This window comes from Dasypus novemcinctus, chromosome 10 (assembly GCF_030445035.2).
Source record: "Dasypus novemcinctus isolate mDasNov1 chromosome 10, mDasNov1.1.hap2, whole genome shotgun sequence".
In the NCBI taxonomy this organism is placed as follows: Eukaryota; Metazoa; Chordata; class Mammalia; order Cingulata; family Dasypodidae; genus Dasypus; species Dasypus novemcinctus.
The window spans coordinates 103,691,240-103,711,892 of NC_080682.1; the positions used below are offsets into that span (position 1 = coordinate 103,691,240).

The 20,653-nt window shown below is 52.5% G+C and overlaps 1 long non-coding RNA gene across 1 annotated transcript; it reads right to left on the minus strand.

Moving 5' to 3' along the window:
* Positions 1–10,938: 10,938 nt before the first annotated feature.
* Positions 10,939–14,746, minus strand: LOC131280089 (uncharacterized). Its single transcript, XR_009187676.1, has 2 exons — positions 14,476–14,746; positions 10,939–13,757 (listed from the first exon to the last, which is right to left on the minus strand). It is a non-coding gene; the product is annotated as an uncharacterized lncRNA (long non-coding RNA).
* Positions 14,747–20,653: the final 5,907 nt, after the last annotated feature.

Here is a 20,653-nt window from a genome sequence, read left to right on the forward strand (position 1 = left end):
CGGGAAGGTGGAACTTGAACCCAGGATGTTTACAATGAGTTAGCGTAATTCCTGTGCAGGACAGTGTGAAAATCAAAGCTGTGAACTAGACCAGTATTGCTATTTCTGGTTTCCTTGAAACCATTCAAAACTCAGCCCTTCACAAGAATCTTCAGTTAGATCTGGGAAGGCCTGGGGCAGGGAAACAAGTGCCCCAGAGCCCTGCAGGAGGGCTCTAGGGCAGCAGCTCAGCCCAGGCTGGAGGCAGCTAGGTCCAGACACAGCTCTAGCTAGTCAGTTCACCTCTTTCAGTCTTTGTTTCCTCATTTGTTAAATGGGGGTGTAACACCAGCTTAGCAGACTTATGGTATGAAATAGAACTTCTCCTAACCCAAGGCCTGGCACATAGCCAATGCTCAAAAAATTCATCATTCATTCAAAAAATATTTGTCAAGTTCCTATTTTGTGCCAAGCCTTGTACCAGGCACTAGGGATACAGGGATGAGCAAGGTAAAATCAACCTGGCTTTCACCAAAGCTGAGTTCCAGACCAACGGTTCCAAGTTGGGCCAGCTGGGGAGGCGTAACATAGAGCTGGCCCCAGTGGAGTGTTCCGTGCATAGGAGGTGCTCAACAAAGATGAACTGAAGGAATAGTGAATGCTGAATCCCAGTCCTGGGTGCGACTGGTATGGCCCAGAGAATGTCCTCCCTTTACCTTCCTCCTGGGTAAGAGAGTGCTGGGGGTTTAGAGGTACTGGATGTTGGAAGAATTGGGATCCTGTCTTTACCACGGCCTGCTGGGCCTTTTCTGGGCTTCCGTCCCCCCGTCCCCCTCTGCAGAATAAGGTAAGTGAATGAACCTGGAACTTAGTAGACTCGCCACAGATGAAATCTTCTGATTTTGCATCATTCTGAAGCCAGAAGTGGCATGGACTTTCTGGATTGATTTCCTCTGGAGGTGTTAGAACAAGCTAAGGAACAACACCAGATGGGCTTACCTGCTAACTTCTTTTTCAAAGTGTATTTTTAGGAAATGTGTTTGGTACATACCAAGTACTTTTTCTAAACCCCAAACTTTTATGTTAGTTTTCCAAGTTAATTCTCACCATAACCCTATAAGATAGAATAATTTCTTCATTTCATAGTTGAAGAAACAGAAACTCAGTGAAGGTAAGTGATTTGCCCTGAAATGATAGATTTGGGACCAGAACTCTGTCCTCCCATGTACCTCTGTGAGAAATGTTCAGAAGAACGGGAAGAGTTCGCGCAGGAAAAAAGCACACTCAAGAGGATAAAATCCATGTGTTCCAAACTCCACAGGGAAGGGAAAGGGATCTCTGAGACTTAAGTGACCCTGACTTAAAATATACTCCTTTGAAACAGGCCGAGGACTTCCAGAGCCTTGCTCTTATGCTGTATCAGCTCTCCTGAGATTTCATGAGGAGGATGCCACAGAGGTGTCCCCTGGCCACAGAGCAGCATGCACTGTTTCCCCAGAGGCAGAAGTGGGACAGGTCTCAGCTGTATCTAAGGAAGGAGATTTTCCAGGCAGAATTACCCCTGGAGGGAATAAGCTCCCATCTCTGGGACTGTCCAAGCAGGAGCTGGCTCTCTTCCATCAAGGAGGGCACTGATGGGATTCTCATCCTGGGAAGGAATTAATATCAACTACCACTTATTTTGCCTTCCCCCCCCCCCAACACACACACACACACACTTTTCAGGCATGGCTATAAGTATGTTATTTATATTGTTTCCAACTCTCACAACAACCTCTCAGCATATATGAACCCATTTCACAGATTTCACGGATCGAGGCTCACAAGTGAAATGACTTGCCCAGGGCCACAATAGTACAGGAGAGCAGGGCCTAGCTTCCTGCTCCCTCTGGCTCTGAAACTGCTTTCCCTCCAGCATGCTGCTACATGGTCTACCAAAAGTGATTGGGATTCTAGGGCTGTCAGAGCCAGGATTGCAAGCCATCGTGGAGCAGGTGTTCCAGCAGATATTGAAGGACAAGCTGTTCTGCTGGTCCATAGGGCTCCCTGGAGAAACCAGCCAGGCAAAGTGCACGGCAGCCCTCCAGCACGGCCAGAACGCAGGTAGAACCCTGCCCCCAGCCCAGAGCAGGCACCCGGAACAGGTCTGCACTCCATCCAAGGCTGTTTCCGGAAGAGGTGGCCAGCAGCCCAGCCCACCTGGCCGTGCTACATCAAGGCAATCCTCTACCCTCCCTGCACCTAGGGTCCGTGGCTCCACTTCCTGCTGTCATTATCCGGGTCCCACTTTGACAAGCTGCTCAGGAAGGCTTGCAAGCACGCATCCATTCCCTGCCGGAGCCCCACCCGGCCACAAGGGGGATGCAGCTGGGGACGCTGAGTTCTGCAGACCACACCCCCAATCACCTCCCTCCTCTCTCAGTCACCTTTCCCCAGCTCCCCTCCCTGCCCCTTCACTCCTGCCTGAGCTAATTTCCACACCACCACCTCGGCCCTCCAGATCAGCCTGATGTGGGAAGGGGCCTGTCTCCCCACTGGTCAGCTCTCAAAACGGAATCGCAAACACAGTAGAAATGAGACTTAGAGATCAGGGGGCAGGGGCTCTCCCGAGGACATGCAGACACACTGTGGCAGGACCAGGCCTTGGGTTCTCTCCACCGTCACTCAGCAAGCCTGTCACGAGCAGGCTGCTGGGGTCGATGAAGCCCAGGCCCTGCCCTCCAGTGTGTCCCAATCTCAACACATGAGCCAGTGGTCACAGCAGAGAGTCGGGGTCAGGAGAATGATAGGGACCCAGGTTCTACCAGGCAGCAGGGTTCTGAAGCCAGAGGGGAGCCCCTAAGAGGCAGGTACTAGAGCAAAGAATTATCCAGCCAGCTGGTGCCCCTGCCAATGCGTGTTGTTCCTTGGGCAATGGAGGGAGCTGGACAGTCACATGGTTTCCAGATGAGGAGTCAGGAAAACCAAGGTTCTAGTCCTTTCCAGGCACTCACTTGCATGTGACTTTTGGCATATCACTGTCCTCTCAGCCTGTTTCCACAGATGTAAAATAATAAATTCTGCCCTGCCTTACTCCTGGGGAGGTTGTGCGGGTTAAATGAAGTAAGTGGTTGTGCTCTGTAAAGGACTGGGGAGCCCACAGGAGCACGTGACCACCTATCCTGGGACTCTGAAAAGGGCCTTCCCGCACGAACAGCACGGTAATTACGGCTCTGTGAAGCCAGTCACGGATGCCTAGAACGGTCAGGTTTGGATGCAGGGGTGAGGGGACAAGGGTTTGGAGTCAAGCAGACACCTGGGTTGGATGTCTGGTTCCTCTGCCCAGCTGTGGGTTCTTGGTCAAGTTCTGAAAGCCCTTTGCAACCAGATTCCATCATCTGCTGTAAAAAAAAAAAAAAAAAAAAAGAGAACATAATGGTTCTTTGTAACGCTGTGGTAAAAATTAAACGGGAAGGTTTATATAAAATACCCGCAACCACGCTGGCCCATAAACGTGAGTTTCGTTATGTGTCTGGATGTGTTTTCCTTTGGTTTCCCTTCATTGTGTGCTGGTTTTGTTTGTGAATTAAAAGATAAAACACTAAAAGAGGAATTTCCATGGGGGGGTTGAGTCCCTCCACAGTCCCAGTTCTGCCCCTGACTCACTGTGAAAACCTGGGAAGTCCCTGCCCTCCCTCAGCCTTGGTTTCCTCATTTGTAACATGGTTCCACCAGCGAGTTTTCCCAAGGCCCAGCCTGGAAGACGTGAGGTGCTCCCATTCCGTAAGCCCCTTGCGTGGAGGGGACACATCTGGCTGAGCTGGGAGAGGAGTCAGGCAGGGACCCGAGGGGGAGGTGGCATTGGAGAGAAGGGACAGCAGGAAGAGGAGGCGGCAGCTCTTCCTCACGGCAGGCTGGCCTGTGAAGGGAGCAGGCCCTGCTCTGCTTAGGAAGCCTGCCCGCCTCTTTTCCCATAGCCTGCAGAGTTAATGCCGAAACAAAACACACTTGCTTCCTCCCTCCCGGAGGCGGTGAACCAAAATCAATGTCCCGGAGGGCTGGCAGACACCCTGGCATCTTGACTCTCCTCTTTAGGCATCCACCCTTCCCCTGTCTGTGGCACATCCACACACCCATATTCTGTGGCCTAAAAAGCTGAGCACCACCCTTCGCCAAAGCTGGCCCAGTTTTTGTACAGGAGCCTCTCCAGGCTACACTCCCTCTCTCATTTTCAACCCTCCTAAGTGGGTATTTCCAATTTCTAAACCTGTCTGTCTCCCCAGTCCAGCTTTGGCCCCGAGGAGTGATCCAATTCTCACCGTATTGCCGTGGGCAGAGCATGTGGCATCAGAATGCCGGGAGCTGCTGTCAGTCGTCTATGGGAGGGAATTCCCTGGCTCAGGAAAGCTCTGCCAGAGGAAGGGAGCAGGTGGTGAGTCTCCCTGATGAGACAGACGCCGCCAACGCTGCAGACAGAGCCGATCCTCGGGCAAAAAGCACCAAATCCACCACCCCCGGGCTTCTCCCTGATGCTTGTCTAAACTGGGCACGTTAATAATAAAAGCCCAAATGGATATGGATTTTAAAAATAAGTAGCAATAATAGCCCACTTTTTATGAAAGCTACTGTGCAGCAGACACTGTTCCAAGCACTTCACATAAATAAACTAGTTCTCACAACAACTCTGAGTACTATTATTATCCCCATTTTACAGAGGAGACATTGATAGGTTAAGTCACTTACCTAAAGTCACACAGCCAGTAAGTGGCAAACAGATTTGTACCCAATTAGTCAGACCCCAAGATCTGTTGCTAACTGCTACAGTAATCTGCCATCCATAAATCCCAGGTCCAAACTTGGAACATGGAAAGTATCCTAGTATCCTAGAATCCAAGCATTTTCCCAGACTTCCCTGGGCTGAGAATCACCTGGGAATGCCTGTTTAAAATACAGGGTCCCAAGCCCCTCCTCTGAGGCTTCAGTAACTTTATGTGAGGAGGAAGGGACAGCACCTGAAATTGAATATTGCTCAATAAATATTTGTTGAATGAATAAACGCCCCTGCCTTCCCTGACTCTCTACTCATCTCCAAAATGGGAATACAGTTCCCTCCCCTCCCCATCTCCAAGTGTGACTGCATGTTGAGCCCATGAGTGCATCTCAGCCAGTTTTGCTTGAGTGTGAGGAGTTGTTTACGAGCACATCCGCGGCATGAGCTATTATAATAGCTAACATTTCTTGAATGCTTACCGGGTACCAGGCACAGCTCTGAGGGCTTTAACTGTGTTAACCCACTGATTCTCATAACACCCAATTATCCTGATTATAAGGATGAGGAAACCGAGGCACAGAGAGGTTAAGTAAGCTTGCTGGAGATCACACAGTAAGAGCCAGGATTTGAACCCAGAGGGTCCTGCTCTAGGGTCCAGAAGCTCACCCCTCTACATAGCTGCTAGATTCACCCAGCCCTTCCCCGCTGGAAACTGCACAGCCATGACTTGACTGAGCAAATGACTGCAGCTCCTGTGGAGTTTAGGGAGGAAGTAATGAAAAATCGAATTAACAGGAGCTCTCAATATAAATGGAGAGAGAAGGCCTAGAATTCCCTCACTGTTGTTTGAGGCTGAGTAAGAAAATCCAAAGCACAGAATCGAAGTGCTGTAGAGTTTCAAGCGGTGTGTGTTGGGGGGGGCAGCTGCAGTCTGTCTACAGGCTGCATTGGGGGCGGGCCTCTATGCATGGCAGGTGTGCACTCCAGGTAGCGGAACAGGGAACGAAATAGGCAGGTCAAACCCACCTGAGCCATGTTCGGGAGGAGACCAAGTAGTGAGTCCTGGGAAATGGCCCTCTGACGGTGGACTGTGGCCTTGGGTGTCCTGCTTGGATGTTTGCACTAAACTTTAACACACAACCCTCCCGCGAGGTGTTTACCAAGCTCTGTAATAGGCATGTTTATTGCCTATCTCACCCTCCTGCCCGTGTCCCCGCCCCCACGCAACGTCCGGGAGTCCTTGTTTGTCTGGTCTGCCACTGTATCCCCAGCACCTAGGACGTGGCGTGGCACCCAGGGGACACGCTGGGTGCATAGATTTGAAGGCCTGAGGATCCAGAGGCTTACTGGCCGTGGAACACTAAGGGTGGGCAACCGGTAGACAGAACAGAAGGCCCAGCAGCCTGAGGGAGGGTGTGCCTTTCCTCTCCCCCTGCACTGGCCCTGTGGCCTCACGGCTGCTCTTCCCAGGGCTGCGAGGGGGTGGCCCGGAAGGAGAGGCTGCAGTGAGGCTGAAGGTCAAGGCGGCTTGGCCCGGGTCACACTCACTCTAGGGCCTTTCCTCCCTGTACGTTGGGCACTTAGCTGAGGGTCTTGGTTCAGAGACTGGGACAAGTTTTAAGACGGATTGACCTGTTTAAATATTGGCCCTGCCACTCTCTAGCTGTGGGACGTTAACGCTGTAATCTGGATCCTTCCACATCATCTGTCAGCACCTCCCCTCCGCTACATTCTGCCTGATAGGCTGTGTGACCCTGGGCATGGCTCTGGCCCTTTCTGGGCCTTGGTTGCTGTGTATATTGAGCTAGATACCTTTGAGGCCCCCAGGACTCTGTCATGTAATCATCGAGACCCAAGAGCGCTTCCTCGCTAGCAGCCGAATGGATGTCTGGAGCAGCCAGAAAAGCCTTCCCCAGCCCAGCGATGATCATAGAGGAAGAGCGTGTCAAGGCCCTTGGCATCATCCAAGAGGTCCGTTCAGGTGGCGGTTCTTCCGGCACCTGTGGCGATGGTCTGTCTGTGTGTGTGCTCGCCCCGGCCCTCAGCCCCGCCTCACCTAGGACGCCCGTCCCATGGGCCATCACCACGCTCCTTGCCGACTCGCTTCCACCTAGGCTCAGACAATGAGAAGCCCCAGCAGGAAACTGGAGGAGAAGAGAAGAGAGAGGCGGGCATACTTCTCCCCCTACTCTGTCCTTGCTTTGACATCTTCACTCCTTTCTGATCATAGTTCCTTCCAGGCAGCCCTACCTCGAACTGGCTCTAGCACAGGGGTTCTTAACCAGGGGCCCACAGACCCCCAAGGGGTAGGTGGAAAGATTTCAGGGGGTCTGTGAGCCTGAATTGAAAAATACCAACTTATTATCTTTATTTTCTCTGCCCTCTAAGTGAAATCTAGCATTTCCTTCACTGATGGAAGCATGCAATAAATAAATTGCAGTAGTATCCATTTCACCTGACTGGCGAAGGGGTCCATGGAACAAAAACAGTTAAGAAGCCCTGCTCAGGTAACATCCTTTGCACCCCTCTCCCTTCCGCCCTAGGAGGGTAGGAGTTTCCCACTGTCTCTAGGTCTGGGTGGGTGCCTTAAGGTTTCCTTAACCTTCCCACGCTCCGTTCAGCCGTCTCTCCATCTGAACCATCAGGACCCTCCTGGCCTCCGAAAGGGCCGTCCACCTTTCTCTTTCCACTCAGACCAAGCAGGCCAAGGCCTGGTGCCCAAGCCTGTTCCCAGACCAAGAAGCAACCAGCCCATAAACAGTGATAGCACCGCAGTGCCTCTGCTTTAGAGCAGGCATGTGCAACGCTGGGCTCTTTGGGGCCCCCCCGAAGAGGGGGGGGGTCTGACTCTGACTTATCTGCTGCTCGGAAAGACCTCCTGTGGGCAGGGAAGGATGACACAGGGACAAGGGACACCTGCAGCAAGGTAACAGTGACACGGTGAACCAAGAACAGGACACGCCTCAAGGCAAAACGCGGTCACCCCCATCGCCCGGGCAGAGCGAGTGGCAGGGCTGTGGGAGGCCTGAGCTGCTCAGCGCAGGCTCCCCGGAGGGCCTGGCAGGGCCTGGGCAGGAACCACGGGGCACTTGAGACGTGGAAAAGGGGCAGGGGGTGGGGGATATTATCTTGGGAAAAATTGTTGAGCAGAGGCTTGGGAGAAGGATGCGAGACCCCTGAGGGCAGGCAGGAGTGAGGGTCAGGGCCTGGGTGGGACACGCGGTGGTCAGTGGCAGGCTGCGCCTCACCTGTCCCATCCTGGAACAGGGCTCCGGCCCGCTGGCCAGCCTTGCAGCATTCCTCCAGGCCCGCCCCCCTGCCCCAGGATCGGCGTCTGTCACCCTTTTCACTTCCCATGCTAGCAGCACCTACGCAGACCACAGCACACCTGCCGCAGCAGAGCCTGGGTTTCGCTCTCGTTTCCTCTACACCTCTGTAGGCTCCTGGTTTCTATTTCTCCACAGATGCTTGGCCTGACCCTGACTTAGGCACCTTCGATCCGTCCCGTCTGTGGGTAATAATTTCTGCCTCTCCCCCAGCCTCGTGCTCTTGTGCCCTCTGCTCTCCTAACGGCCTTCTAATATGCTATTTTTTTTTTAAGATTTATTTTTTATTTATTTCTACTCCCCTGCCCCCCCCCCCCGTTGTCTGCTCTCTGTGTCCATTCACTGTGTGTTCTTCTGTGACCGCGTCTATCCTTATCAGCGGCACAGGAATCTGTGTTACTTTTTGTTGCGTCATCTTGTGTCAGCTCTCCGTGTGGGTGGCGCCATTCCTGGGCAGGCTGCACTTTCTTTTGCGCTGGGCGGCTCTCCTTACGGGGTGCGCTCCTTGTGCATGGGGCTCCCCTACGTGGGGACACCCCTGCGTGGCAGGGCACTCCTTGCGCGCATCAGCGCTGCGCATGGGCCAGCTCCACACGGGTCAAGGAGGCCCAGGGTTTGAAGCACAGACCTCCCATGTGGTAGGTGGGTGCCCTATCCATTGGGCCAAGTCTGCTTCCCCTAATATCCTGTTTTGACCATGTGTTCCTCTGCTCAGGATCCCTCTACGGCTCCCCATTGTCCTACAAATTAGGCCCAAACTTCTTTTTTTTTTAAGATTTATTTTATTTTCATTCTTTCTCCCCCCCTTGCCATCTGCGCTCGCTGTCTGCTCTGTGTCCATTCGCTGAGCATTCTTCTGCGTCGGCTTGTCTTTTCTTTTTGCCTTTTCTTTAGGAGGTGCTGGGAACCAATCCTGGGACCTCTGACGTGGGAGAGAGGCACTCAGTCGCTTAAACCACTCAGCTCCCTGGTCTGCTGCGTCTCTCACTGTCTCTCCTCTGTACCCCACTTCATTGCGTCATCTTGCTGCACCAGCACTCCGAGGCACAGGCCATCAGCTCTGCGTCGTGGGCCAGCTTGCCTTCGCCAGGAGACCCCAGAAATCGAAACCAGGCCTCCCATATCAGGAGCCCAATCGCTTGAGCCACATCCACTTCCCCAAAACTTCTTAATGTGACCTGCAAGACCCCCTGACTGCATGACTCCAGCTGGCCCACCCAACTCATCTCTCAGTCGCACCCTTTTAGATGCCCTTTGTCCAAACACACCATATACGTGCACTTCTCCAGCTACCCATCGGGCTCTTGGAGCAACTTCATGTTTGCAAATATGCCGGTCTCTCTGCCTTCTTTGTCTCTCGCCCTTTTCTCTGTCTGATTACTCATATTCACTCTTCAACCCCAGCTCAAAACCCCTGCTTCTGTAATGCCGACTTCCTTCCCCAAGTCAGAGTTAATCTTCCGGCCAGAGCCTTGTTCCATTCTTGATGACAACACGGAGCATAAGCTGACCAGACTGCATTTAGCTCTTCTCTTTTTCTGAATTCCCCCCCTTTCAATACCCTGCCCCCAGCTGGCCAACCTGGATGACCGCGGGCAAGTCCCTCCAACTTCTCTGGAGCTCTCCTCCAGACTGGATTAGGTGTCTTCTGCCCAAACCATCATGATTAGCCCATGATTCTGTAACCCTCTGCCACCCGGCTGTGAGCCCCTCGCCAGCAGGGTAACAAGCCAGTTCTTTGTGATCTAATTATCTCTCCATCCCTAACACAAGGGCAAAGTTAGCCCATTTTTGCAAATGGGGAAACAGGACCAAGAAGAGACCTGGAGATCTGCCCAAGGTCACACAATGAACCAGCCTCATGGCTTTTTCCCTTGGCCTCCCCCGAGACCCTGGACCAGCTCGGTCTCCAGGGATTGCCCCGACCTGGGCCTGGGCTTGGCCAGAGAGCAGGCCTGCGCCAGACCTCACCTGTCGCTGTCCCTTGGGTTTTCAGGGTGGAAGCTGCTAGGTGCCCAGACAGTTTTACTTCCCTCCTGGAGGCAGAGACCACACTGCGAGCAACTGTCAGCCGCTGGGCACTTCCGTTTTACTCAGAACCAGGCTTCCTTTTCAGTTCTTCCGTAGGCAACAAGCAGACCAGAGGCCACCACCTCTCTGCCTGCTCGGAAGTGTTTTGTTTCTCCTTTGGGGCCCCAGCCCAGCCACCACAGCGACGGACTCCCCCGAAGAACAGGCTCCAGCCTTTGGGAGTTTGTGGCAGGAAAGCCTGACTACCGAAAGCCCTGGGAGACTGGGAGCTTGACCTTGATGAAATCTCATTTACCTGTAGGGTTGGAGCGTGAAGGCCTCACACCCTCAGAGCCCCTGATGGAAACTTTTCATTTTACAGACGGGGAGACTGAGGCTGAGAAAGGGACTTGCCCAGAGCAGAAGCGCAGTGATACGCCCAGGGGCATTTCTTTTCAGGGAGGCTTGACCCTGACGCCAGGGTACACTTAAATGCTCTTGTCTGCTTGATTATATTGTTTTGTTTTTCGCTCTCCTTTTACCCGCCTGACAACTGCCCCACCTCTCTGCTGCCTTTGTGAGTACTTGCCTGCCTGCAGCAGCTTCTTACCCCCAACACCTGCTGCCAACTAATCTTTTTTTCTTAAATAGAGCCAACGGAGAACTAACCTAAACTGTTTGCAACCAGTCACCAAGGGTGTAAAACTAATGTGTAAGGCAGGAATAAATGGGTTCAGATCAAGAGCTTGAAGAAGAATGTCTCTTGGAATCCAGGGGCCTTTCCGGCTTAGAGTCTCGTTTTTGCATCCCTCCCTCCTCCAATAGAAAAGTCTAGGCACAAAAATGGGCTTAAGGAATATATTCTCACTGCAATTTTTTTTAAAGATTTATTTATTTATTTATCCCCCACCCCCACCCCAGTTGTCTGTTCTCTGTGTCTATTTGCTGCTGTTGCTTCTTTGCCCGCTTCTGTTGTTGTCAGCAGCATGGGAATCTGTGTTTCTTTTTGCTGCGTCATCTTGTTGCGTCAGCTCTCTGTATGTGCAGCGCCATTCCTGGGCAGGCTGCACTTTCTTTCGCGCTGGGCGGCTCTCCTTACGGGGCACCCTCCTTGCGCGTGGGGCTCCCCTACGCGGGGGACACCCCTGCGTGGTGCGGCATCCTTGCGTGCATCAGCACTGCGCATGGGCCAGCTCCACACGGGTCAAGGAGGCCTGGAGTTTGAACCAGGGATCTCCCATGTGGTAGACGGATGCCCTAACCACTGGGCCAAGCCCACTTCCCTTCTCACTGCTTTTTATCAATCCTTATCAGATTGCATTTTTTAAAAGATTTATTTATTTATTCCCACCCTCCACCCCACCCCCCGTTGTTGGCTCTCTGTGTCTATTTGCTATGCATTCCTCTATGTCTTCTTGTCTTCTCTTTAGGCAGCACCTGGGAACCAATCCTGGGACCTTCCAGAATAGGAGACAGGTACTCAATTTCTTGTGCCACCTCAGCTCCCTGGTCTGCTGTGTCTCTTATTGTCTCTCCTCTGTGTCTCTTTTTGTTGCATCATCTTGCTGCGCCAGCACTCAGCGTGAGCCAGCTCACCTTCATCAGGAGGCCCTGGGACTCGAACCCTGGGCCTCCCATACGGTTAGACTCCCCAGACTGCATTTAATTTACGCGTGCTTGGAGGGTGCCTCTGGAAGGAGGACAGCTGCCTGCGCCTCTGTCTTTCTCACTTGGGTAATTTATTTTCATCCCCAAGGCTGGGAGGGACATTAAAAGACAGGCAGTGCAACTCTGAGTCAAATTCAGGAATCATTTCCTCCACCCATTCTTTCTCTCCAAACCTTTATTGTGCTAATGCCAGATCCAGTGCTGGGCACTGGGACATCCAACAGGATCTTGCCTTCGGAGACCTCGCTACCTGAGGTGGGGAGACACACATGTGAAGAAACACCCCGTGAAGCGTGTAATAAAGGCGTGTGCCCACGGCAGAGGGTGGCCAGGTTTCTCAGGGAAGGTGCCGCTTGCCTGGGGCCTCGAAGGATGAATTTCCCAGAGCAGAGAAGTAGGGGAAGGGGTTCCATGCACCTACCACCAGAGCCCACCCTTTCAGAGAGCCCCCAGCAGCCCCCTCCTAACTCAGACTCCCTGGCTCGGGCACAGCCTCTGACTTCACAGAGTCCTCTCCCCCTTTGTCAGCCAATGATCTTTCCCAGTCATCTCATCTGTGAAGACCCTGTCCCGGACCCTGGCCTTGAGGAGCCCCCAGTTTGGTGAGGGATGGATACAGAGACTATGAGCACACAGTGTGGTCACGGTGTGAGGGAGGGCAGGACGGAACTGGAGAAGCAGCAGAGCTCCTGAGTCATCCTGGGAGGTCAGGGTAGTCCTTCTGCAGGAGGCATCTGCAATCTGAAATCTAAGATGCGGAATCTTCTTTGAGCCTCCCCACATTCCTGCAAGATAGGCCTTCTGTCCATTTCAGAGGTGATGACACTGAGGCCCAGGAGAGGGAAGTGCCCTGCCCAGGTCACGGTAGGTGGGAGGGAAGGGGCACTCACCCCCAGCAGCTAGGAGAAGAGTGGCCCAGAGGTTTAAAGACAGGGAGGGAGGAGCAGACCTGACAGCCCAGAGCTGGGTGGAAGCAGCAGGAGGTGCAGGAGGAGGGGACGGGGGACCTCACAGGGCCTCAACTCAGGGCTTCAGGGCAGCAAAGCAGGCCGGGTCCTCAGACACTGTCTCCTTCAGTTCCCATTAAATGGAGGCTCGTCAAGGGCGATTGATGATGACACAGGGTGAGTCACTGGCTGACCCTGGACTAGAATCCAGAGGCTCTGTCTCCCAGCCCAGGGCCCCATGCGCAGCCCTGGCTGCCACTACCCAGCCTGCATCTAGTGATAGGTGTTCTGGATGCTCTTTCAGGCACCAGGGAGCAGAGGGTTTGCCCCATCCGGGCCGTCAGGAGCTTGCAGCTGGGGAGAGGACGTCAGATCGGGACTCAGAGGCCTGGCCTCCAGGTGGCATGTGGAAAATGGGGAGGCAGCAGGCATCAACAGGATGCTGGGAGTGGGGTGGGGAGGCCCTCACTGTCAAGTGCCCTGGGCAAGTCCTGGGACCTCACTTCTCCCTTGGGTCTCCAGAAGGTATGAATCTACAAGCCCTGAGCTCTCTCAGATTACGCAGTCTGACCTCTCCCCTCCTTTGCCTTTCCTGGGTTGGGAGGTGGGCCCGGGCCAAGCTTCTGGCAGGCGGCGGGGTGAGGGATCTGAGGAAGTGGTTTGAGCTGCTCAGGCTGCCCGTGTCCGGGCTGCCCCATCAGCAGCAGGGAAATCGCAGGATCAGCACGCAGACATCTGGGAGGCACTGGGTGCGCTGGAGTACTTTTAGAAGGCAGGGGCAGACCTGCCCAGAATCCTAGGTGTTGCAGAGCCAAAGAGGCCAGGAGGCTGGCAAAGGGGGAACCAGAAGAGGTGCTTCCATCCTGGCGCATCCTTCACCAAGGCCAGCTGCCCTCCCTTTCCCCCGGCGTGCCCAGGCCCCCTGGGCGCAGCCTCTGGTTTTCCTGGCTTGCCCCCTGCCGCTGCTTCCTTCGGGTTAGCCCCCGGTGTAGAGGAGCTGGTACAGGCCTCAGGACCTGCGATTCCTTCAGTGCTTCAAGGGCCTCCTCTGGGCCAAGCAAGCTGCTGGGGCGTGCCCTGGGGGAATAGAACAGAAAAGAGGTGGGAAGCAGACTTGGCCCAATGGATAGGGTGTCCGTCTACCACATGGGAGGTCCGCGGTTCAAACCCCAGGCCTCCTTGACCCGTGTGGAGCTGGCCCATGCGCGGTGCTGGCCCATGCGCAAGGGGTGTCCCTTGTGTAGGGGAGCCCCACGCGCAAGGAGTGCGCCCCGTAAGGAGAGCTGCCCAGCATGAAAAAAGTGCAGCCTGCCCAAGAATGGTGCCACACACACGGAGAGCTGACACAGCAAGATGACACAAGAAAAAGAGATACAGATTCCCAGTGCCACTGATAAGGATAGAAGCCATCACAGAAGAGCACACAGCAAATGGACACAGAGAGCAGACAACCGGGGGTGGGGGTGGGGGGGACTGGGAAGGGAAGAGAAATAAAAAAGGAAGAAAGAAAGGAAGAAATAGCATTTTTTTAAAAAAGTAAAGAAAAGAGGATCCACTCCTGGAGAGGATGGGGTCCTGTGAGATGGTGGAGGGAAGATGGGAACTCAGGGGTGACACTAGGAGATCCCGCTGGGGGAGGCGGAGGCAGGGGCCTGTGGGAGCCCAGAGGGTCCGTCTGAGACCACCAGGGTGATTGCCTCTGGGCCATAACGTGAGCTTCAAGCTGGGGCAATCTCTAGGTTGTACCCAAGGGCTGGTTACCAATCCTTTCTCGAGCCACACCTTTTCTTCTTACCTTGTTTCTGAAAGTTGATGCCTCAGAAGTGGAGTAAAGGGGAAGATGATCTTCTCAGCTCCTGACCTATCAACTACCCAAAAAACTGCCCAGTCTGCAGAACGGAGGGTCCTGTTCGCTCACTGCCACCTCCCTGGCCTCACCCACCCCTCCTGGCAAGACTGCTTCGTCATCTTCCAGGTGAAGGCCAGGCCCAGAAAGGGCGTGCCCGGCCTGGGGTCACTCAGGAGGGCTAAGGCAGGGCTCTAAGCTCTGCCAGGCAGCTGAGGAGTCCCACATGGTTAGAACCACAGGAAAGACACTCCCAGGTCCACCCATCCCCGGGGGAGGACTGGGGTGTGGGAGGTGCACAGAGGGCAGGAGTCCAGCCGCACACCGCGCCTGGTCTCAGCAGACTCTGCAGCTTAGCCCCCGCCTGCCCCCACCTCCTCCTCAGAACTGTTTGTCCTTCTGGCCCAAGATTTCTCAACCTGGGCTTAGTCTCCTCAGGGTTCCAACTGTGTTCATGGGTATCTGCAAATATTCCACCCGGATTTTAAAGGTAACTTTGCTCTAATGATAATCAAACACAAATTAATATGAGATTCTCCTGGCTCGGCTAGAATGCAGAGCATCTTAAAAAAGAAGCTGCTTGAAGTCGGTGCCCACATCCGGGTTTAGAACTGAGCTGGTGCCAAGGAATCTCCTAAAGTAACCGCATTTAACTTGAATGCAAAGTGTCTCAAACTGACTTGCCAAGCTTGAAACTCGCTGTTCTAGCTAAGAGGCTGATTTCCTGTCCACAGGTCCTGGGCAGGAAAAAAGAAGTAGTCAGAAGGCCCGAGCTGTAATTTTTTGTCTCTGTCTCCAACTCACAGAATAGCCTTGGACAACTCCTGTGTCTAGGTTTCCGTTTTTTTCTTTTGTCAAGTGGGAAACTTGGGCGAGACAATCCCCACGGCTCCGCCTGGCTTTCAGGAGCCAGGATTCCAAATTGTTACGGAGCTACCCTCTCACCTTCAACCCAGCCATCTCGGACACCTAGTGCCACGAGGGCAGGGAAGAGGCGCCTCCCGGCAGGCAGGTGCGGGCAGAGCTAGAGGAGGCCACCGGAGAGGGACTGGGTGTCGTCCAGAAGAAAGCCAGTCAGCCTGCTGAACCATCAGCCCAGACCCACCCTCAAGGCCCGGAGGCCCCTCCCAGGATGTAGCCCCTTGGGGATGGTGAGATTCTACATCGTGGGGCTTCTGGGGGCCACCCCCTGACCCTTTCTAAGGACCTGGTGCCACCCCTGCTTCCTATGAGCCCCCACCCCTCCAGCTCACACTGAGGCCTCTGGGCATGGAGAGCCCAGGCAGTGCCAGAGCCACCACCCCTTTAGACTGGCCCACCTTCCTCCAACTGCCACCCCCCAAGCCTGCCCAGGTCCCATAGAGTGTCCAGATTTCAAATTAGAAGTCCCCTCCGACAGGAAGCCCTCCCAGATTGCCCCACTCCAGGCAGGGTCCGGGCCTTTGTGTGGACCATTTGGTCTAGATTTCCCTGTCCCTGCACTGATGGGCTCTAATGGTCTTCTGTCCATCTCTCCCTCCAGAATCCCCACTGCCTCAGTTAATTCAGACACTGCGGAGATGACAGCTCTTGTGGCTAAGAGTTTTTAATTTAACAAAACTTTTCTGAAACCAGTTCTGCGCTGGGCAAAGTGCTTTGGGAAGAGCTGTGCTCCTTGTTACTCTGGCCCTCAGGCCTTTTCCTGCAGAATTGCTGTAGTATAAACTTGCCGTTAGGCCTCTGCGGCTGGGGCTGGGCAGCAGTTAAACCTCCCTTACTTGGCTGGGGAAAGTTTGGGAGCTCTGTCGCTTGGCCTGGGAACCTCTGGCTGGGAAAAGTCCCTGGGATAGATGGAAGTGTTTGTCCTGAAGCTCAACTTGATCCTGGGTTGCCAGCATCCCACCTGGGCCTCCAGCAGGCTTTGCCAGCCTGGGACAGTTTGCTGACTAGATGAAGTAATCGGATGTCCTACCCTTGCAGCCAATTTTGTCCCATTCTATCGTGCTGTTTTTTGCTTTTGTGTTTTTCAGGCGGTGCCGGGGATTGATCCTGGAACCTCATACATGCAAAGCAGGTACTCAGCTACCAAGCTACACATGCTCCCAGTTCTCGAAGGAGTTTCCTGGGGTCACAGGCGTGGAAATTAGTCTGGCAATGTCAGAAGGGAGGAGAGGACAGGCTGGGGGAGTGTGGGCAGGGAAATGCCTCGGCGGAGATGGCTATCTCCAACTGGGAGATTCCTGTGTCCTAGCCCCCACCTCGGCCTGGCTGAAGAGGCCTAAGAACCCAGAAGTCTGGATCACGGTCTCCCAGAGCAACCCCACCCAGCTCAGCGTCCCGCCCAGGGGAACGAGCATGGGACAGTGAGTCAGGAGAGTGTGTGGCCACAGGCGTTCACAGCCCCTCTGCAGGCCTCAATTTCCCCATCTTTGCAATGAAGGAGCGAACTCCTTAAACCCTAAGGCCCCTGCAGCCAGGACAGCCAGTGGACAGGAGGAAGGCTGAGTGCTCCTATCGTCCCATCTGATCTTGCAGCCACAGGGAAACTCAGGAAAATAGCTTTAACCGTGTGATGAAACAGAGGGCTCGGCCTCAGGCCTCCTGGTGGCTTCTTTGGTCTCCTCAGAAATTACACTTCCGGCAGGGAAGTCATTCGAGCTGACGCTGGGCACCAAATCAGGAATTCCTGCTCTATGAAAGAGGGCCTGGATATTTAAAACAAACAAACAAACACCTAAAAGGACTACAGGAAGCCTTTGGGGGGAGAGGAGGCAGTTGGAGCTGGTGAGGTACGAGAGGAAACGGAAAGTGCTTAGTGTGAGGGCACTTTCTCTCGGTCTCCCCTCCCCTCCCCCCCACCACCCCCAAGAGGGCCCTGAGGCTTTTCTGAGGAACCTGGTGGCACAGCGTAAACAGCCCTGACACGAACGGTCACTGAAGTCATTTCCTTTGGTGGCACCAAGCCTGGAGGAGGCCCTGGGTGGAAGCAGGAAGCTTCTCGTTCCTTGTCCTTGGGGGAGAGGGAGGGCGGGGGGGGGGGCTCTCTGTTTTGGCAGTCACTTGAGGTTATTAGATGTAAATAGGCCCTGGGATCTCAAAACTCCCCCCTTTGTTGCCCCACAAAGCGTCTCAAGACCCAGTAGAAGTCAGAGCTGGAAAGAAAAGTGACCCTTGTGAGGGTCAAAGTTATCCCATTCTCTCCTAAAAGGAGTCTCTCCAGTGAGCGCCAGTGATTGGCAGGAAAGGGCCACTGTGTTGTCCCCAGGGGGAGCTCAAGGGTGTGGGCAGAGGACCTGGTGACCAGGCTCAACTCAGGATAAGGACCTGGAAGCCCCTTGGGACCTTCTTCCCGGGGAAGATTCCTGAGCCCAGGATTGTGAAGGAGAGCCGGGACTTTGGAGTTGGGTGCCGTGACTGCTGGGGCGAGGCTGAGTGGGGGGTCCACAGTCACCAGGGTGAAATGAGCTAGTCCCTGAGGGTTTGAGCCCTTCTGTGGGATGGGGAAGGAGGCTGCAGAGGGACAGAGTGAACTTCCTGCTGGTAAGATCTTGTGGGAGCTCAAGCAAAAAATGGGGGTGGGGGGGATGTGACCTAGTTTGTACCCCAAGCTGGTGGAGTGACCATACCAGTTACGTGCAGTTCTTAAAGTTCTTTGCTTCTATAGCTCCCAGAGGCAGAGCAGGGTAAGAAAGATCAGACAAGCGTATTATCCCTCTTTGCACCCAGGCCAGCTGAAAACACCATGGGGAAACATATCTGGATCGCTTTCTGCATTTCACCTGCCTGTAAATCCTTCCAGAGCCTCCCTGCTGCTCCTCACCCACAGGACTTCACCACAGCCCCTTGCCTAGATCCACAGTCCAGGATAGTACTCAAGTTCCAGGTCATTTCCTGCTCACTTCTTCTGTCAAACCTTATCCAGCCTGTGCCCAGGTCCCTCTGAATCCCATAAGGGACTAGAGCTCAACTGAAAAACCAAATTGATGTAAGGCTTTAAAGGTTGGTTATCTAGCCAATAAGGCCCTCAGATGCATCCCTTCCTGGATTCCACTCACGTTTATCAGGGATCTTATTCCAAAGGCACAACTGAACGATGGGTTGTTGGGATGTACCACCTCGATAGTCTTCTAGGTCTATTGTGCAAAGAAGGTGTGATTCTACTGGCAACTTGATAGGATGTTTGGGAAGATATTTTCTTGCTGCCCTTTCTCACCCATTGTAGATAGCATTTTCTGCCTACACTTGAGGGGGCCAAGACAAGGCCCAGGGCTCTGGGCCAAACAGATCCAGACCCACTGTGACCTTCAGTTCCACTCTCCAAGCTGAGAAGCTAAATTCAGATCTTTCATCACTCCTGAAGCAGGTTAGACCAGTCACCACGGGCACGCACCTGGGCAACCCAATTTGCCTAAGATCAAATCCTGATTATGCAAAAAAAATTCTTTTGTCCTCAATATTTTCCATGTCTAGCACACAAATCAAAACTAGATGAAATAATCAGATGCTTCCAAACTTTCCCCTTGACTAAGGCACTTGGAAGGAAAAGAAAGAAAGGCAGGAGAAAGGGCAAGATAAGAGAGAAAATAGGAAACAAGAAACTAAATTCTATCAACAATCAAACTCATTTATCCAGCCCACTTATCTATGCCCTGCATTTACTAATTCATTCTTGCAACCAATCAACCTACAATAAACTAATCAACAAATGAATCAATCTTCATTCAATCAAACATACTGTATTCATTGGAGCAACCAGCTAAATTCACTTATTTATTTATTCACGTTCTCTAATAAATCAACCTACTTTTGACCAAAAAGGCAATAAGTTATCATTCAACCAAGTATTCAAAAACATCAAGGCTCAGGGCTGGAAGAGGACATCTAGTTCAACCACTTCAACCTTGCAAGAATCTTCTCCAGGCTTTACTGAGCACCTCTAGCAATGGAGAGCTAACTACTTTTAAAGTCCTGCACTGGTCTGTAAAGGGAGAGCTCTGACTGTATTTCTAAAGCTGGACTGAAGACTTCCGCTGTATAATGTCCAAATCTGTTTTTTTTTTTTTATTACCAATTTTTTATTGAAGTATATCATTCATACATGAACATACATAAACAATAAGTGCATAGTATAAGTTGCGAACTTACAAAACAAACAGGCATATCATCATCATATAGGGCTCCCATACATCACCCCACCACCAACACCTTGTACTGTTGCGGAACATTTGTTACAACTATGAAAGAGCATCATCAAAATATTAGTACTCAGAACATTATGTGGATGTGGCTCAACAGATAGAGCATCTGCTTACCATATAGGAGGTTCAAGGGTTCGATACCCAGGGCCTCCTGGCTTGTGTGGTGAGCTGGCCCACACAGAGATGCCCCTGCATAAGGGTGACCCCCGTGCAAGGAGTGGTCCCTGTGCAAGGAGAGCCTCCCCGCGCGAAACTGCAGCCCACCCAGGAGTGGTGCCACACACATGGAGAGCTGACGCAGCAAGATGACGCAACGGAAAGAGGCACAGATCCCCAATGCCGCCTGATGAGAATTCAAGCGGACACAGAAGAACACACAGTAAATGGACAGAGAGCAGACAATGGGGGCAGGGAGGGGGGAATAAATAAATAGATCTTTAAAAAACAAACAAAAACATTATGCTAAGTGAAAGAAACCAGACACAAAATACTACATATTGTATGATATTCATTTATATAAAATGTAAATATAAATCAATTTATAAAAGTGAAATTAGATTAGAGATTATATAGGACTGAGGAAGGACTGAGAGATTGAGAGGTGAATGCTAAGGGTGTGGAGTTTTTCTTTTTCAAGTAATGAAATAGTTTTAAAAATTTTTGTGGTGATGAATGCATAACACTGTGATTATATTAAAAGCCATTGATTGTACATTTTGGATAGATAGTATGATATGTGAATAAATCTCAATAAAACTGCTAAAAATATAAAAAAGAGTATGGTAGTATTTAAATCATGGATAAAATGGAAGAACTTTACATATATACTAACTGATAGTTTTTCTCAGTATTTTATCTAGCTAGTTTTTTAATTTTCTGTAAATCCAACTACTTAGTTTACAGAGTTTTGGGCATCCTTTTACTAAACAGTTTTTAAATCAGTTGTAGAT